Raw genomic sequence first — 16517 nt, forward strand, 5'->3', positions numbered from 1 at the left:
AAAGGGGTTCTCCACCATAAGGCGATTTTAGTACGTACCGTATCTTCACCATCCCTGGGGCAGGAGCGTCCCCCGGGGATGGTGAGGACAACAATTTTACCCTATATAACGCTTTGCCAAGCATTATATAGGGTAAAATCTGATGATTGGTTCCCTTTAATCCTGAACATAGAGAGACCATAGAGAAACCCATCACTCCAGAGGAGGTCTCCTTGGCCATCAAGTCCTCTAAAACATCTAGTACACCTGGTCCAGACGGGTTTGGAGCCTTTTATTATAAAAAGTTTGCCCCGGTCCTCCTACCTCATCTTACCGATTTATTTAATGCTATACGGCAGGGGGCTCCCTTGGGCCCGGAATATTCCACGGCTGTTATAAAAGCCATCCCGAAACCGAACAAAGACCACTCTGTATGTGACAATTACCGCCCAATTTCTTTGATTAATAATGACATGAAATTATTGACCAAAATTATGGCCTTGCGCCTGAATACTTTTATTGGGGTAGGGGCCTATGTCCATTCGGACCAGCTGGGCTTCATTCCAAGTAGACAGGCCCCAGACCAGACTCAAAGAATAATAGATTTGATCTCTCTCTTACACTCCCCTTGGGATGGCAATACTAGTCGCTAAACAGGGTTTCTGCTCTCTCTGGACCTTCGAAAGGCCTTCGACTCTTTACATTGGGAATATATGTTTTTAGCTCTGAAACATAGGGGCTTTGGCCCAGAATTTATCAGACTCCTACGCACACTATATGCAGATCCTTGGGCTACGGTTAATGTTCGAGGTTATGCCTCGGAGGCCTTCCGGGTCTGGAGGGGCACGAGGCAGGGTTGTCCCCTCTCCCCTGCCCTGTTCGCCTTAGCTATGGAGCCGCTGGCAGCGGTTATTTGCAACTCCCCCTCTATAATAGGCATCAGGGCGGGAACTGGGGAACATAAAGTAGCTCTCTTTGCAGATGACCTCCTACTGACTTTGTCCTCCCCTTTGACCTCTCTCCCTAACTTGTTCCATGTTTTATCCAAATTTGCGGAGATATCCGGTTTGGAATTAAACTCTTCCAAGTCGATAGCTCTGAACATAAATCTGCCAGACAGGACGGTTAAACTACTGAAACTTAACTTTGACTTCCAATGGACTACACATAATCTTCCTTACTTAGGTATCAATTTGACACCCTCGATCTCCTCCTTATACTCAGCCAACTTTCCCCAGTTGTTTCGTGACATTCGGAGTGACTTACGAACTTGGACTAGCTTCCCCCTATCGTGGTTGGGTAGAATTCCCTCAGTCAAAATGAACCTCTTACCTAGAGTACTTTACGCTTTCCGTGCCCTACAAATCTCTGTTCCTTCTCAAGCCATAGATCACTTGCAATCTGATTTGCTCAAGTTTATTTGGGGCTCTAGAGGTAGCAGAGTGGGACATAGGACGCTATTTACTTCCCGTTCTCAAGGGGGCTTAGGGGTCCCAAACCTCAAGAAATATTATCAAGCAGCGAGGCAGGGTCAGCTTACCCAGTTTCACATACACCACTCTAGCCCCCAATGGGTTTCTATTGAACAGTTAGCTGCACCCACCATCCCTATATCACTTTTACATTGGCTCCCAGCTAAGGAAAGGCCCTCAATCCTCTCTCCTATTTTATCGTAATCGCTACAATTATGGGATAGCCTTCGCAATAGATTCCCTCTACAATCAATCCATATCCCCGGTGGCGCCACTATTGCGTAATCCAAAATTTCCTCCTGGCATGGTCTCGCTGGCTTTCTCTTGGTGGACGAATAAGGGATTGTTTTGCATAGGTGACTTTATTGATAGATTGGTTATCAAACCAATTGCCTACTTCCGCGCCTTCTATAAGCTACCCGACTCAGAATTATTCTGTTACAATCAAATTGCTCATTTCTTGTCGGGTCTTAAGAAGACGGGGACGGATATAACTTCCCGCACCTCTTATGAATCATTGTGCCTGAGAGCTTCCGATAGCCGGGGCATTATTTCCACTATCTATGATTGTCTACCCCCTTATTGTCTACCCCCACCAAATTGCCGTACATGATTGCCTGGGAGAAGGACCTGGGGAAGGAAATTGAGCTGAAAGATTGGATCCTTAGCGCTTCTGTCAACTCCAAACTCTCCATTAACACAACCTTGCAGGAAGCCGGCTGGGATGTGCTCCTTCGATGGTACTTGGTCCCTACTAGAATAGCTAAAATGTACCCCACAGCTTCTCCATTATGCTTCCGTAATTGCCAGCAGATGGGAATTATGTTTCATATGTGGTGGGCTTGCCCACGTGTAAAACGCTTTTGGATATGGGTCTATTATTTTATTTTGTCGGTAACAGGTGTGAACCTCGTGAAATCCCCGGAGCAAGCTCTACTAAATGCCCCAATCGCGAATATCTCAAAGGGACTACGCAAACTTATTTCCTACATCTTTCTAGCCGCTAAGATAGCCATAGCGACTAATTGGAAATCAAGTTCTATTCAATTTCAGCTGATACGCCCCAAGTTAAATTGGATAATGGCTAATGACAAATTGACGAGCCTTTTAAATGATTCCCAACAGTCGATTGAGGCTACCTGGCAACCTTGGGTGGACTATCTGGGTAATCCTTCTTTAGGTTGCTGTCTCTCTTCTTTTCTCCTCTTACCTTCCTTTCTTTTTCTCCTACTGGAACTATTCTCCCTCCCGTTTTGTTCCTTGTGCTGTTTCCCCTTGTGTGTCTGTCTTTGTATTGTTTAAAACCCGGTGTCTTCGGGGTAATTTGTCTGATCATATACTGGTTGATTCAGGTAGCTTTGGCTCCTTCCAAAGGCTCATCTTGTGTCTCTTGTTCAAGCGGAGGAGCCTTCATAGGAATCCCTTAATGGGAAGCCACAACTAATTTGTGACTTTGCGATCCGAACCTTTCGGTCTTATAGTTAATATATTGCTAATTACTTGTTGGAGTTTACAATTCTTTACAGTTGGCATAATGTGTACTGCTGACGTTATATGTTTTGTATGTTTATTCATTTTTGATCACCTTAATAATTAGAGATGAGCGAACTTACAGTAAATTCGATTTGTCACGAACTTCTCGGCTCGGCAGTTGATGACTTTTCCTGCATAAATTAGTTAAGCTTTCCGGTGCTCCCGTGGGCTGGAAAAGGTGGATACAGTCCTAGGAGACTCTTTCCTAGGACTGTATCCACCTTTTCCAGCCCACCGGAGCACCTGAAGGCTGAACTAATTTACGCAGGATAAGTCATCAACTGCCGAGCCGAGAAGTTTGTGGCGAATCGAATTTACTGTAAGTTCGCTCATCTCTATTAATAATAATAAAAACATTGAAACAGAAACAATCCCGTGCAGCCTTCAATGCAATAGACCAGTGTTTTTTTTAAACAGGATGCTTCCAGTTGTTGCAAAAATAAAATTCCCTCCAGAATGATCTACCCAACCCCCCCCCCCCCCCCCCCCAAGTGGTCGCTCCACCCATTGAAGCAGACAGGCTCCCTCTGAACAATTGAATAGTGATGTAATGTCTCGGGCCGCACTGCAAACTGGGAAAATCTGAGATGACCCTCATTGTGTATGCTGTCAAAAATAAACCTTGGGGCAAAGATCACATAAGAATTGTGAGAAAACTGTCACACACAGGTACAGACACTATATTATGGACTACACTAACTTTACAGCTCCTGTAGCACAGTCAAATAAAAATAAATCCTGGAATACCCCTTTATGTATGGCCCCTAAAGGAACAGCATCAGGTACATAAAACACACTTGACTGCTTACTGATTTAATGGAAATCTTCTATAGACTTAAATATAACTACAGTGGTCTTAGCTTTATTTTTGTATCCAGGTATGAAGATCAAAATCCCATGAAAGGTCCCAGGGCAGGTTAAACAATCCAACAGCCCTTTAAGGCAGTGTTTTCCAAACAGCGTGCCTCCAGCTGTTGTAAAACTAAAGCTCCCAGCATGCCCGGACAGCCGAAGGCTGTCCGGTCATGCTGGGAGTTGTAGTTTTGCAACAGCTGGAGGCACACTGTTTGGCAAACACTGCTTAAAGGGGTCAGCCCCTGTGGGGTAAACCATAAATTAGAGACTTCCATTATAAAATAAAATAAAAATTATATATATATATATATATATATATATATATATATATTATATTCAGTTAACATGAAGTCAATGTAGAATTTCACCACTAGGTGTCAGGTTAACTCTAAAGCCACTATCATCAAAGAGTTCTCTAGTGCAATAAAATGAATTCCCTATTGAAAGGATAGGGGATAGGTTTGAGATCGCGGGGGGGTCCGACCGCTGGGACCCCCCCGTAATCTCCTGCAAGTAACCCGGCAGTCCCCAGGAAGGGGGCATGTTAACCCCCACAGGAAGCCACGGCTGATATGCCATTCCATGTTTCTCAATAGGATACATAGACGGGGCCGCTGCTTTGTGCGGGGGTCCTTCCCCCCCTTCCCTTGATCTAACACTTATCTAAAACATTTTGCCAGCGTATCGGTTTTGTCAAGAGCTCCAGGTCCTATATAAATTGGGTATTGTTGTAATCGTATGGATCTGCAGAATAAAGATAACATGTCACTTTAACCATAATGTGAATAAAATAAAAATAAAAAATCATACAATTTTTTGGGGTCTTCCCCATAATAAGTGTTGTCATTTCATAGAACATTTGGTCACGCAGTTTATTTTCTTCTATATCTTTCCCTGACAGGGTCCTGTGTTATAAGTGTGGGCTATTCGCTCATCCAGACTACTATAGGCTGGTTGTAATGACGCCCGAATGCACGTTGGACTTGCCGAATTGCGCACCATCTGCTGTGTGGACTGAAAGTCACTTTCACCATTCACTTCTATGTAGCAGAGGTTAAGCATGCGCTCTGCTGCACCATTGACTCTTAATGGGACTGATGGGGATAATCCAGCAGACGGAACCCTAATGATCAGATGCCTTACACCTATGCTGTGGACAGATAAGTTACAATCTATGGAGACGGCGCATTTGTGAGCTGTCCTAGCGCTGGCTTGTTCATCCGTCGCCTTCTGAAGATGAGCCCTTAAAGGGGTACTCCGGTGGAAAACTTTTCTTTTTAAATCAACTGGTGCAAGAAAGTTAAAAAGATTTGTAAATTACTTCTATTAAAAAATCTTAATCCTCCCAGTACCTATTAGCTACTAGAGATGTCATGAATTGTTCGCCGGCGAACAGTTCCCGGCGAACTTAGCATGTTCGCATCGCCGGGCGAACATATGTGAAGTTCTTCGCCCCCTATACTTTAACATTGCGGTAAACTTTGACCCTGTGATTCAGCAGACACATTACAGTCAATCAGCAGCAGTCCCTCCCTTCCAGACCCTCCTCCCTCCTGCACGGACGCCATTTTACCCTCATTCAGCATGCTGCAGGCTTAGGAAGTGGAGGGACAGAGAAGCTGCTCCTGCTGTATAGGGAAAGTGATAGCTAGGTTGCTGCTAGGTGGTGTATTCAGGGTCCACTTTACTCCTAAAGCACTAGTCTAACATCTGCTTTAAGGACAGCACCCAAAAAAGCCCTTTTTAGGGCTCAAATATCAGTCAGTGTGTCTTGCAACAGCTGGAGGCACCCTGGTTGGGAGGGGACCGCTGGTTAAAAGGGGTACTCCAGTGTAAAACTTAATTTCCTTCAAGCAACTAACTACAGTATTAAAAGGGCTATAAGTTCAGTCCGTGTGTCTTGCAACTGCTGGAGGTACCCTGGTTGGGGACCTCTGCTTAAAAGGGGAACTCCGCTGGCAACCTTTTTTGCTCATTGTCCCACTAGTGCAAATCACATTTGGTGTGACAGTTGTTCAAATAAAAAAAAAATATGTATACCATTTTTGGCTGTGAAATAAAACCTGTGCTGCCTAAAGGGGGGCTCTAACTATGTGCTGCCTAATATGGGGGAATCTATGTGCTGCCTAAAGGGGGATCTAAATATGTGCTGCCTAAAGGGGGGCTCTATGTGCTGCCTAAATGGAGTCTCTAACTATGTGCTGCCTAATATGGGGGAATCTATGTGCTGCCTAAAGGGGGGCTCTAACTATGTGCTGTCTAACACGGGGGAATCTATGTGCTGCCTAAAGGGGGGATCTAACTATGTGCTGCCTAATATGGGGGAATCTATGTGCTGCCTAAAGGGGGCTAAAGCACGTTATTTCAAACCATTTAGGAATAATAGGTGATTTATGCCCTTTATGGATTAAAACCAGACTCTGCATCAACTATGTAATTTTCCATGGGAGTTTTGCCCTGGATTCCTCTCCAGCACGCCACAGTCCAGGTATTAGTCCCCTTGAAACAACTTTTAAATCACTATTGTGGCCAGAAAGAGTCCCTGTGGGTTTTAAAATTCACCTGCCCATTGAAGTCAATGGCGGTTCGCAAACATTTGCGGAAGTTCGCGTTCGCCAACCGAAAATGTTATGTTCGCGACATCACTATTAGCTACTGAATACTAAAGAGGAAAGTCTTTTCTTTTTGGAACACAGAGCTCTCTGCTGACATAACGAGCACAGTGCTCTCTGCTGACCTCTGCTGTTCATTTTAAGAACTGTCCAGAGTAGGAGAAAATCCCCATAGAAAACATATGCTGCACTGGACAGTTCCTAAAATGGACAGAGATGTCAGCAGAGAGCACTGTGCTCGTGATGTCAGCAGAGAGCTCTGTGTTCCAAAAAGAAAAGAATTTCCTCTGTAGTGTTCAGCAGCTAACAGGTACTGGAAGGATTAAGATTTTTTAATAGAAGTAATTTACAATAGAAGTAATTTACAAATCTGTTTAATTTTCTGGCACCAGTTGATTTAAGAAATAAAAAGTTTTCCACCGGAGTACCCCTTTAAAGGAGTATTGTGGTATATAAAAACTTCTAAGGATAGGAGATAAGTGTCAGATCGCTGGGGGCCCGACTGCTAGGACCCCATGCGATCTCCCTTATAGGGGCCTGGCAGTCAGTAGGAAGGGGGTGTGTTCGACCACTACACGAAGCAGCGGCATTCGGTAATCTCCGGCTCTCCCATAGAGCTGCATTGTGGGGGGAAAGTCGCTTCGTCCGGTGGTCGACACTCTATTTGGAGAGCCGGAGCCCCATACGGGAGAATGCGGGGGGTCCCAGCGGTCGGACCCCCAACCCTGTGATCTGAAACTTATTCCCTATACTTACGATAGTGGATACGTTTTCATATCCCGGAGTACTTCTTTAAAGACATTAACTGACCATGATGGAAAGTGGAAGCAGTTTTCTCACAGTGTTTCCTTCCTATAACACTACAGTACTAGAAGACAGGGAGGAGGGAGATGCAGCTGCAGTTTTTTTTCTTTATTCAAAGCTTGACTGAAAAAGTAGGAGGGGAGGAGGAGGAGCATAATGGAGTCATCTGATTGGACATCACACCAGGAAGAGCCCACCAATCCAGTAAGTATGGAACAAGAGAATTTGCACTCACAGGGACCAGTGGATGGAAGGAGATATAAGAAAACTCATGATCAGTACAAGATAAGTAAAGAAAAGGTCTGGCAGTGCCAAAATATAAGGCAATGTTTCCCAACCATGGCGCCTCCAGCTGTTGCAAAACTACAAATCCCAGCATGCCCGGACAGCCTTTGGCTGTCCAGGCATGCTGGGAGTTGTAGTTTTGCAACAGCTGGAGGTACCTTGGTTGGGAAACACTGCTTTAGGGATAAACTACATGGGTGTTAGGGAAATTAAAGGGGTATTCCAGGAAAAAAACATTTTTTTTATATTTATCAACTGGCTCCCGAAAGTTAAACAGATTTGTAAATTACTTCTATTAAAAAAATCTTAATCCTTTCAGTATTTATGAGCTTCTGAAGTTAAGGTTGTTCTCTGATGACACCTGTCTCAGGAAACGCCCAGTTTAGAAGAGGTTTGCTATGGGGATTTGCTTCTAAACTGGGCGGTTCCCGAGACACGTGTCATCAGAGAGCACTTAGACAGAAAAGAACAACCTTAACTTCAGAAGCTCATAAGTACTGAAAGAATTAAGATTTTTTAATAGAAGTAATTTAAAAATCTGTTTAACTTTCTGGAGCCAGTTGATATATATATATATATATATATATATATATAATAAAGTTTTTTCCTGGAATACCCCTTTAATTTATTGGTATAATAATATGTTGGCATGTAAAGAAAATCACATTTTTTGTCATTTTAGGCAATTTGGGGTATGTGCAATATTGTCTGCTATGAAAATGAATGCTTATTGTGCAATGTTGTATATTATGGAGATTCATACTAATTATTTCCAATTGTTTATGAAAGGCTGACTAATTATATATATATATTATATATATATATTATTATAAGCAGAGTTTTTCAGCACGATTTTTCGTGCTGAAAACACCCCCCTCGGCTTATACTCGAGTGAACTCTCCACCCTCAGTGGTCTTCAACCTGCGGACCTCCAGAGGTTTCAAAACTACAACTCCCAGCAAGCCCGGGCTCCCAGCAAGCCCGGACAGCCGATGGAGGTCCGCAGGTTGAAGACCACTGCGGCCTTCGACATCATCCAGCCCCCTCTCACCCCCTTTAGTTCTGTACAGTACTTGCCTCCGCTCGGCGCTGGTCCGGTGCTGCAGGACTGTCCGGTGGGGAGGTCATCCGGTGGGATAGTGGTTCCGGGCTGCTATCTTCACCGGGGAGGCCTCTTCTCCGCGCTTCGGGCCCGGCCCCAGAATAATCACGTTGCCTTGACGACGACGCAGAGGTACGTTCATTACTAACGTCCTTCTGCGTCATCGTCAAGGCATCGCCTCTATTCCGGGCCTGAAGCGCGGAGAAGAGGCGCCCCCGGTGAAGATGGCAGCCCGGAACCACTATCCCACCGGACGACCTCCTCACCGGACAGTCCTGCAGCACCGGACCAGCGCCGAGCGGAGGCGAGTACTGTACAGAACTAAAGGGGGGTGAGAGGGGGCTGGATGATGTCGAAGGCCGCAGTGGTCTCCAACCTGCGGACCTCCAGAGGTTTCAAAACTACAACTCCCAGCAAGCCCGGACAGCCGGCTTATACTCGAGTATATACGGTATATATTTTACATATAATAATATATAATATAATAATATTGTATATTATATATAAAATATATATATATATATATATATATATATATATATATATATATATATATATATTATTAAGCTTAATATATTATAATATAATGCAGTTTGCAATTTTATGCACCGTATTTAATCTTTAAAATAAATAAATAATTAAAAAATAAATGTATTAAAATTTAATTATTAAATTCATTATTAATTAAATTAAATAAAAAAAAAAAGTATTTACAAAGTAACTAGATTTTATATGTGGACAGAGTAGAGACACATTGTGGCGCAGTGTTCAGGATCAGCCTATCCCACTATCTGTTTTGCAGACCTAACCCCATTGTTTGCTCGGGGAAAGTGATCCGTGTAGTGACAGCGGTTTCCAGCTCTTTCGTGAACAGGCGCCAGAACATACAACGTAACGCAGGGTTCATCTGCACAATACAATGGCAGAGCAAATATTGACACAACTGGTTGCCCTGTAGTGGAATATTGTAAGTCACCTATAATCCCATTCATCGAGTGAAGGATTAAGAGTTGCGGAACAACAGATTTTTATCCGTAAAGCAGTGTTTCTGCGTAAATTAGTTTAGCTTTCAGGTGCTCCGGTGGGCTGGAAAAGGTGGATACATTCCTAGGAAAGAGTCTCCTAGGACTGTATCCACCTTTTCCAGCCCACCGGAGCACCTGAAGGCTGAACTAATTTATGCAGGATAAATCATCAACTGCCGAGCCGAGAAGTTTGTGACGAATCGAATTTACTGTAAGTTCGCTCATCTCTAATTAGAATGAGTCTGACCTCAGTGACCCATAAAAGCAGAGCTGGCTACCTTGGTGAATAATTTGCTAAAACCCTGCGCCATATTTACCGGTCATCACTGCCTTTATTATATATTGTCCGGACCAGACCTGGAATTGTACGGCTTGCTATTAAAGGGTTAAAAAAAAAGCAGAGCTAATTTCTTGCAAAAACAGTGCCACGCCTGTCCTCAGGTTGTGTGTTGTATTGCAGCGCAGTTCTATTGAAGGAGCCAAGTTGTAATACCACATACGACCTGAGAACAGGTGTGGCACTGTTTTTTTTGGGGGGGAAAATAGCTCTGTTTTTCTACTCCTGGATAACGCTTTACCAATCCCCCCCCCGCTTAGTGGTAGCCATAGAGGTCCTGCCTAGTTAGGGTGCACTCACACTCACGATTTTTACAAGATTTTTAAAAAATCGTATAGAATTTTATATCTAGACCAGTGTTTCCCAAGCAGTGTGCGTTCATCTCCCAGCATGCTCAGACAGCCAAAGGTTATCTTTATTCTGGAGGTCCATACAATTATAATGATACCAAACTAAGGGTAGGTTCACACGGGCAGATATTTTTGCAGGTTTTCCGCTGCGTATTTGAAAGTGGGCGGGCTCTTCCCGGCTGTCCGCAGCAGATTTGCCGCCGCAGTCCCTACTGACTTCAATGGGGCTTGCGGCGGATTTTCCACAGCGTAAATTCCGCCACAGAAAGTCTGCTGCGGACAGGCGAGAAGAGCCCGCCCCCTTTCAAATACGCAGCGGAAAACCCGCAAAAAAAATCCGCCCGTGTGAACCTACCCTTATATAGGTTTAGTTTTATTTTACAAAAAAATTATACCTTTTTGAACGAACATAACCTTGAACATAAAATTGTCCTCTTCTGACCCCTATAACACTTTTATGTTTCTGCATATGGCACTGTATAAGGGTCATCTTTTGAACCGTGATTTGAAGCTTTTATCGGTACCATTTGTATTTTGATTGGACTTTTTGATCACTTTTTATTAATTTTTTTTCTGGAATATGAAGTGGCCATACATTCGCAAATCTGGCCTTTAAAGGGGTACTACGGTGGATAACTCCCCCCCCCCCCCCCCCAAATCAACTGGTGCCAGAAAGTTAAACAGATTTGTAAATTACTTCTATTAAAAAATCTTAATCCTTCCAGTACTTATTAGCTGCTGAATACTACAGAGGAAATTATTTTCTTTTTGGAACACAGTGCTCTCTGCTGACATTTCTGTCCATTTTAGGAACTGTCCAGAGCAGCATGTGTTTGCTATGGGGATTTTCTCCTACTCTGGACAGTTCTTCAAATGGACAGAGATGTCAGCAGAGAGCACTGTGTTCCAAAAAGAAAAGAATTTCCTCCGTAGTATTCAGCAGCTAATAAGTACTGGAAGGATTAAGATACCCCTTTAAAATAAATAATAATTTATACCATTCCCTGTGCGGTTTAATTAACATTATATTTTGATAGTACGGACATTTTCCATGTGGCGATGCCACATTTTTTTTAACAAATATATTTTTTTTTAGGGAACTATTACATGGAATCTTTAGATTTCATACACTGAACAATGCGGTCTCATATGAGAGCATCGATCAGTTTTATCGGCGCTCTGCTAATAACGGCTGCGTGTATTTGCAGAACGCTGTTCCAACAGCGCGGAGGCAGATTGGAACCCTCCGGCGTCGTCTTAACTGATCTGGACCCCGCAATTTCACTGTTGAGGTCCGAATGAGCCAACGCAACCAACCAGCACCAGTATTTTGCCCATTTTAGATCCTGTGACCGACTGATTGTGGGTTCTAAAGGACTGATGCTGGACAATGGTGTAAATCGCCATTGTCCGGTATTACCGGTGTGTTCTGGCTGCTGAACAATATATTCGATGAATGCAAAAATCATGATGTGAATACAACCTTATTAGCTGTTATGGGGCTCATCTCTCAGAAGGTAATTCCTCTTGGCTTCTATTCTGCCCTTCCTCTGTCAGCTCTGCCTGTCAACGAATCAGACAACCCTCCCCTTCACATTCTTTTCATGCCTGACTAAATTTATACCTGCAGGGTTCTACGTGTTGCAGCACTACAAATCCCAACATGCCATGACAGTCTGCAATGTAGTTGGAGAAACAGATGGAGAGTGAAAGCTTAAAATCCATCAACTTCTATGTATAATGTGAAACCCATAACCATCTCCATATACACATAAATATATATACAACGCACATGAATAATATATGTGAGCGATGAAAGCAGACGAGTAAATTATGTATACGCAGACAATGATTGCTCCCCGGTAAACTCCCCGGCCGCAGGGCATTCTGAGAAAAACATTTTTTGGAGAATGGCAAGGAGGACATAGCTGCGAGCTGGGGATCTACAATGGAATGAGGAACTTATGCCGGAATAGAGAAGACAACGGTGGAGAAATCAGATGTTCGAAAAACAGACCTGATTTCTTCTAAAAACAGCACCATGCCTGTCATCAGATTGCGTGAGGAATTGCATTAAAGTTAATGGAGCCAAGTTGTAATGCCAGACACAACCTGCAGGACAGGGGAGGTGCTGTGTTTTTTTTTTTGGGGGGGGGGGGGGGGGGGGGGGAGAGAAATTAGCTAGATTTTTGTGGATGAGTTGCACAGTTTTACCTTTCAAATATTTTATGAATCACCCCAACGAAATACTTGCCTTAGGGTATGTTCACACTACAGAATCTCCACCCCAGAGTTATTCCGGGTCGGAGATCCCGTCTGAACCATAATCCATTGGCACTAGGACTGGGTGGACCTGGACCACCACCATTAATGGCTATAAAGTCCGAAACAACATGTTCATTCTTTCAACGGAAGACTTATTCACGCTAATGCTAGATTAGAGTTGCAGAATCATCAAGCGGAATTCTGTGCAAAGATTCCATAGTGTGAACAATACCCTAAGGCCTCGCCCAAATGGTGGAAAATTTACAGAATGTTTCACCGGAAAAAATATAAAAAAAGGAATGGCCATTACGCAAATTTACATAATCTCCTAGAGCGAGGACCACTCGGAAATGTGCAGTCTCCATAGACAGCAATGGATTTCTGAGTGGATTTCACTAAAAACAGGTTAACTGGAATCAGAATTTCCACGGTAAAAACATCTGCCATGGAAATTCCGCCATGTGCACGATACAGAATCCAAATGAAAAAACATTGAATTTTTACAAAACTGAATCTTTCTGGCGGATTCCGCTTGGAAATTCCACCGTGTGAACAAATTTCCTCAGTGAACCTGCACCACCTGCAATTGCCACTTACTTTGCGTGAAATTTGCAGCTGAATTAATGGGTCTTTTCCAGGCGGATTCCGCCGACAGAATGAACATGAATCAAAGCCTTTGTCAGAAATTCCATACCAGAACTTTAAACAATCACCATAAGGTGATTTTAGTACTTACCTGGCAGACAGTAATGGACATGCTTAGGAAGGATCTGCGCTTGTCTTGGGGCTAAATGGCTATGTTGTGAGATTACCATAACACTGTGGCTAGCTTTTTGTGAATTTGCAACTTCCTGTTGAAGTTTCCTTCTTCATCTACAAATCCCATAGTTCCTTGTTTATAAGTGTGAGGTCCCTTTTCTTCCTACCACACAACAGCAACCCCACCCATTGAAACACAAATGAGCTGCATAACTAGTGTTTTCTAACCGAGTGTCTCCAGCTGTTGCAAAAATACAATTAGTAGTAAAATGATTTCCTCCCACCCAGAGGTCGCTCCACCCACTTAAGCAGGACAGGCTCCTTTGTCATCACCTGACTAGTGAAGTAATGTCTTGGCTGCACTGCAACCTGGGAAAACCTGAGACAACAGTCATTTTGTATGCTGTTAAAAATAAATATTGGGGCGAAAATCACAAAGGATTTGCAAGATCACCGTCACACACAGGTACAAACACTATATTATGAACTACACTAACTGTACAGCCTCTGTAGCATAGTCAAAAAAAATAAAAATAAATAAATATATAAAAAAAAAAAAAAAAAACAGGAATACCCCTTTAAGGGCCCATTCACAATATGGATTTTCCGGGTGGAGATTCGGAAGTGTGAATGAGCCCTAAATGTACTGTGGTATAGTACATAGACTAGTGTTCCCTAACTAGTGGCTCTCCACCTGTTGTATAACTACAATTCTCATCATGCCCGGACAGCCTTTGGCTGTCCGGGCATGATGGGAGTTGTAGTTTTGCAACAGCTGGAGAGCCACAGTTTCCAGGACATTACAGAGGTGGGTTACTCACAAGGGCCCCTACTCCATGAGTGGAGTGAATTTTATATATAAACACGGTACCCTCCTTTTAAGACTCATCTGATTTTCGTTAGTTTTAATGTATGCTACAGAGGTCACCTTTAAAAACGCCATTTTACACGTTCTGAGCCAGACCGCATTTAATGCGTCCGGCGGGCAGTGGTGACGTGTGGCGTGACAAGTACACATTTAATCAGTGGAAAAATAAAGCTGTCTATTGTTCAAGAGCTCCGGCTGTTCCTGTAATTGTGTAATATGGCCTATTATCACCGTGTGGAGTTAATGCATAATGAAAGGCTGGCCTCGGACCGCGCCGTGTGCGAGCGAAGAGTAAAATCAAAAATATAGTGTAAAGACGCAGTTAAAACAGTAAGTAAAAGAGAGAGAGTGCGGTATAGACCATCTGCGGCCAACATGAACCATTTCTAGGCCCCCATTACCGTGGCACCGCTCCAAGGACACCAATTAAACTAAAGAACTGTACGGGATTGTTAGAGAAATCCACAACGACGTGGGGGGGAAAAGGTGAACAAAGTCCAAGCAGATGTTGTCCATGCGGGATTCAAACAACTAGGACGAATGCTGCACACACTGTGTCTGCATCACACCCTATACTAAGGTTTACATAGACCAGGCAGCTGCAACGGGGCTCACGGAGATTGTCCTACTCCTGGTGGTGTCACAGTCATGACATTAGAAAACAAAAAGGAGAAGAACCAACCGTAGGGCCATGCTGACCTTCTCTCCTTCAAGGATTGGAATGAGGAAGGGGTAAACATGAGGTTTTCATAGCCAAAATGGGAAGGAATAGAACCAACCAGAGGGCCATGTTGACCTTCTCTCCGTCAAGGAGTAGGACAAGGCTGGGCAAACAAGATGTCCTTCATCGTCCAAATGGGAAGAAAAGAAATAACCAGAGGGCCATGCTGACCATCTCTTCTTCAGGTAATGGGACGAGTCGGGGCAAACATGAGGTAATTCATGGTCCAAATGGGAAGGAAAAAAAATAAATAACCAGAGGGCCATGCTGAACTTCTCTTCTTCAATCAATTAGACGAGTCCTTCATGACCCAAATGGGTAGGAAGGGAAGCAACCAGAGGGTCATGCTGACCTTCTCTTATTCAAGGCATAGGACGAGTCAGGGGCAAAAATAAGGTCCTTCATGGCCCAATTGGAAGGAAAAGAAACAAACAGAGGGTCATGCTGATCTTCTGTCCAAGGAATAGGGTGTATGAGAGGCAAACATGAGGTTCTGGAGGCCCCTTGGTTGGGAAACACTGGACAAGAGGGTATGGTGGCATGAACCAGTACATACAAGATGGCCCCAATCTAAAGACCTCTTGTTTCTACGCTTCTTTAGAGAAGGTATACAGTAAAAGTAAAGGAAAATTCAGCATATGGAAAGAGATCATAAGCCAGGAAAATGAGCAAAGCACAGTACAATCCTCACGTGTCACACGTGGGTCATCATGTCAACAGTTCCGTGTGAGACAGCATGTGTAAATTGCATCTAGGTGTAAAGATTTCATTTTCGCAACCCCACTCCCAGAAGTGAGATCTCACGCTGTCACTGTATCACACCAAAAATGATTATTACAGCAGCAGACAATAGCCCTGGCATAACAACGAGAAGAAGGGGACCCCGCCGCATGTTATCCACACGAGCAGCTGTTTAGCGAGAACGTATTAGCGCCCGACTTGTGTGAGTGACTGGCTAATTGTTGTCAGGCCCCAGCGTCTGCCAGCTCGCGTCAGCTGCTGATCGGAGATGGCAGGGAAACTCGAGTAAATATATTTTCATCAGCACATGTGAAACATTCGGAGGAGCAGATTTATTTGGTTGTGCTTTGAAGTAGGAGCCTAAACACAGCAAACACCACAGAAGCTGCTCTGCCGGCGAGATAACATTCCGATTCCCGAGAGCGCTGAACCTCCCGCGTCTGCTCTACCTTCTTATCTCACCTCACCCACAACTTTAGAGAAAAACTCATTTACAACTTCTTGCACAATGGGGGATTGAGATAAAGATAACTGAGATGAGAGAAACGACAAAAACAATGTTCTGAGTTTTATTTTATAACTACAACTGTATAAAATGTTATCCCTTAAAGGGGTACTCTGCCCCTAAACATCTTATCCCTATCCAAAGGATAGAGGATAAGATGTATGATCGCAGGGGGCCTGCTGCTGGGGACCCCTGCAATTGTGCCTGCCTAGCTTCTCTTAGTCTTTGGCGTTATGAACTTTGGTTCACCTACAAAATTGAATTAGGGGTAATCCGCTGCTCAGCGTTTGGAACAAACTGTTCC

General features: G+C 43.7%; 1 protein-coding gene across 7 annotated transcripts in view; it reads right to left on the reverse strand.

The window, feature by feature from the left end:
• ASAP1 (ArfGAP with SH3 domain, ankyrin repeat and PH domain 1) overlaps window positions 1-16517 on the reverse strand; it is a 389691-nt gene that overhangs the window by 50094 nt on the left and 323080 nt on the right. The gene's annotated exons all lie outside the window — the stretch shown is intronic.

The sequence above is a fragment of the Hyla sarda genome, chromosome 5 (assembly GCF_029499605.1).
Source record: "Hyla sarda isolate aHylSar1 chromosome 5, aHylSar1.hap1, whole genome shotgun sequence".
In the NCBI taxonomy this organism is placed as follows: domain Eukaryota; kingdom Metazoa; phylum Chordata; class Amphibia; order Anura; family Hylidae; genus Hyla; species Hyla sarda.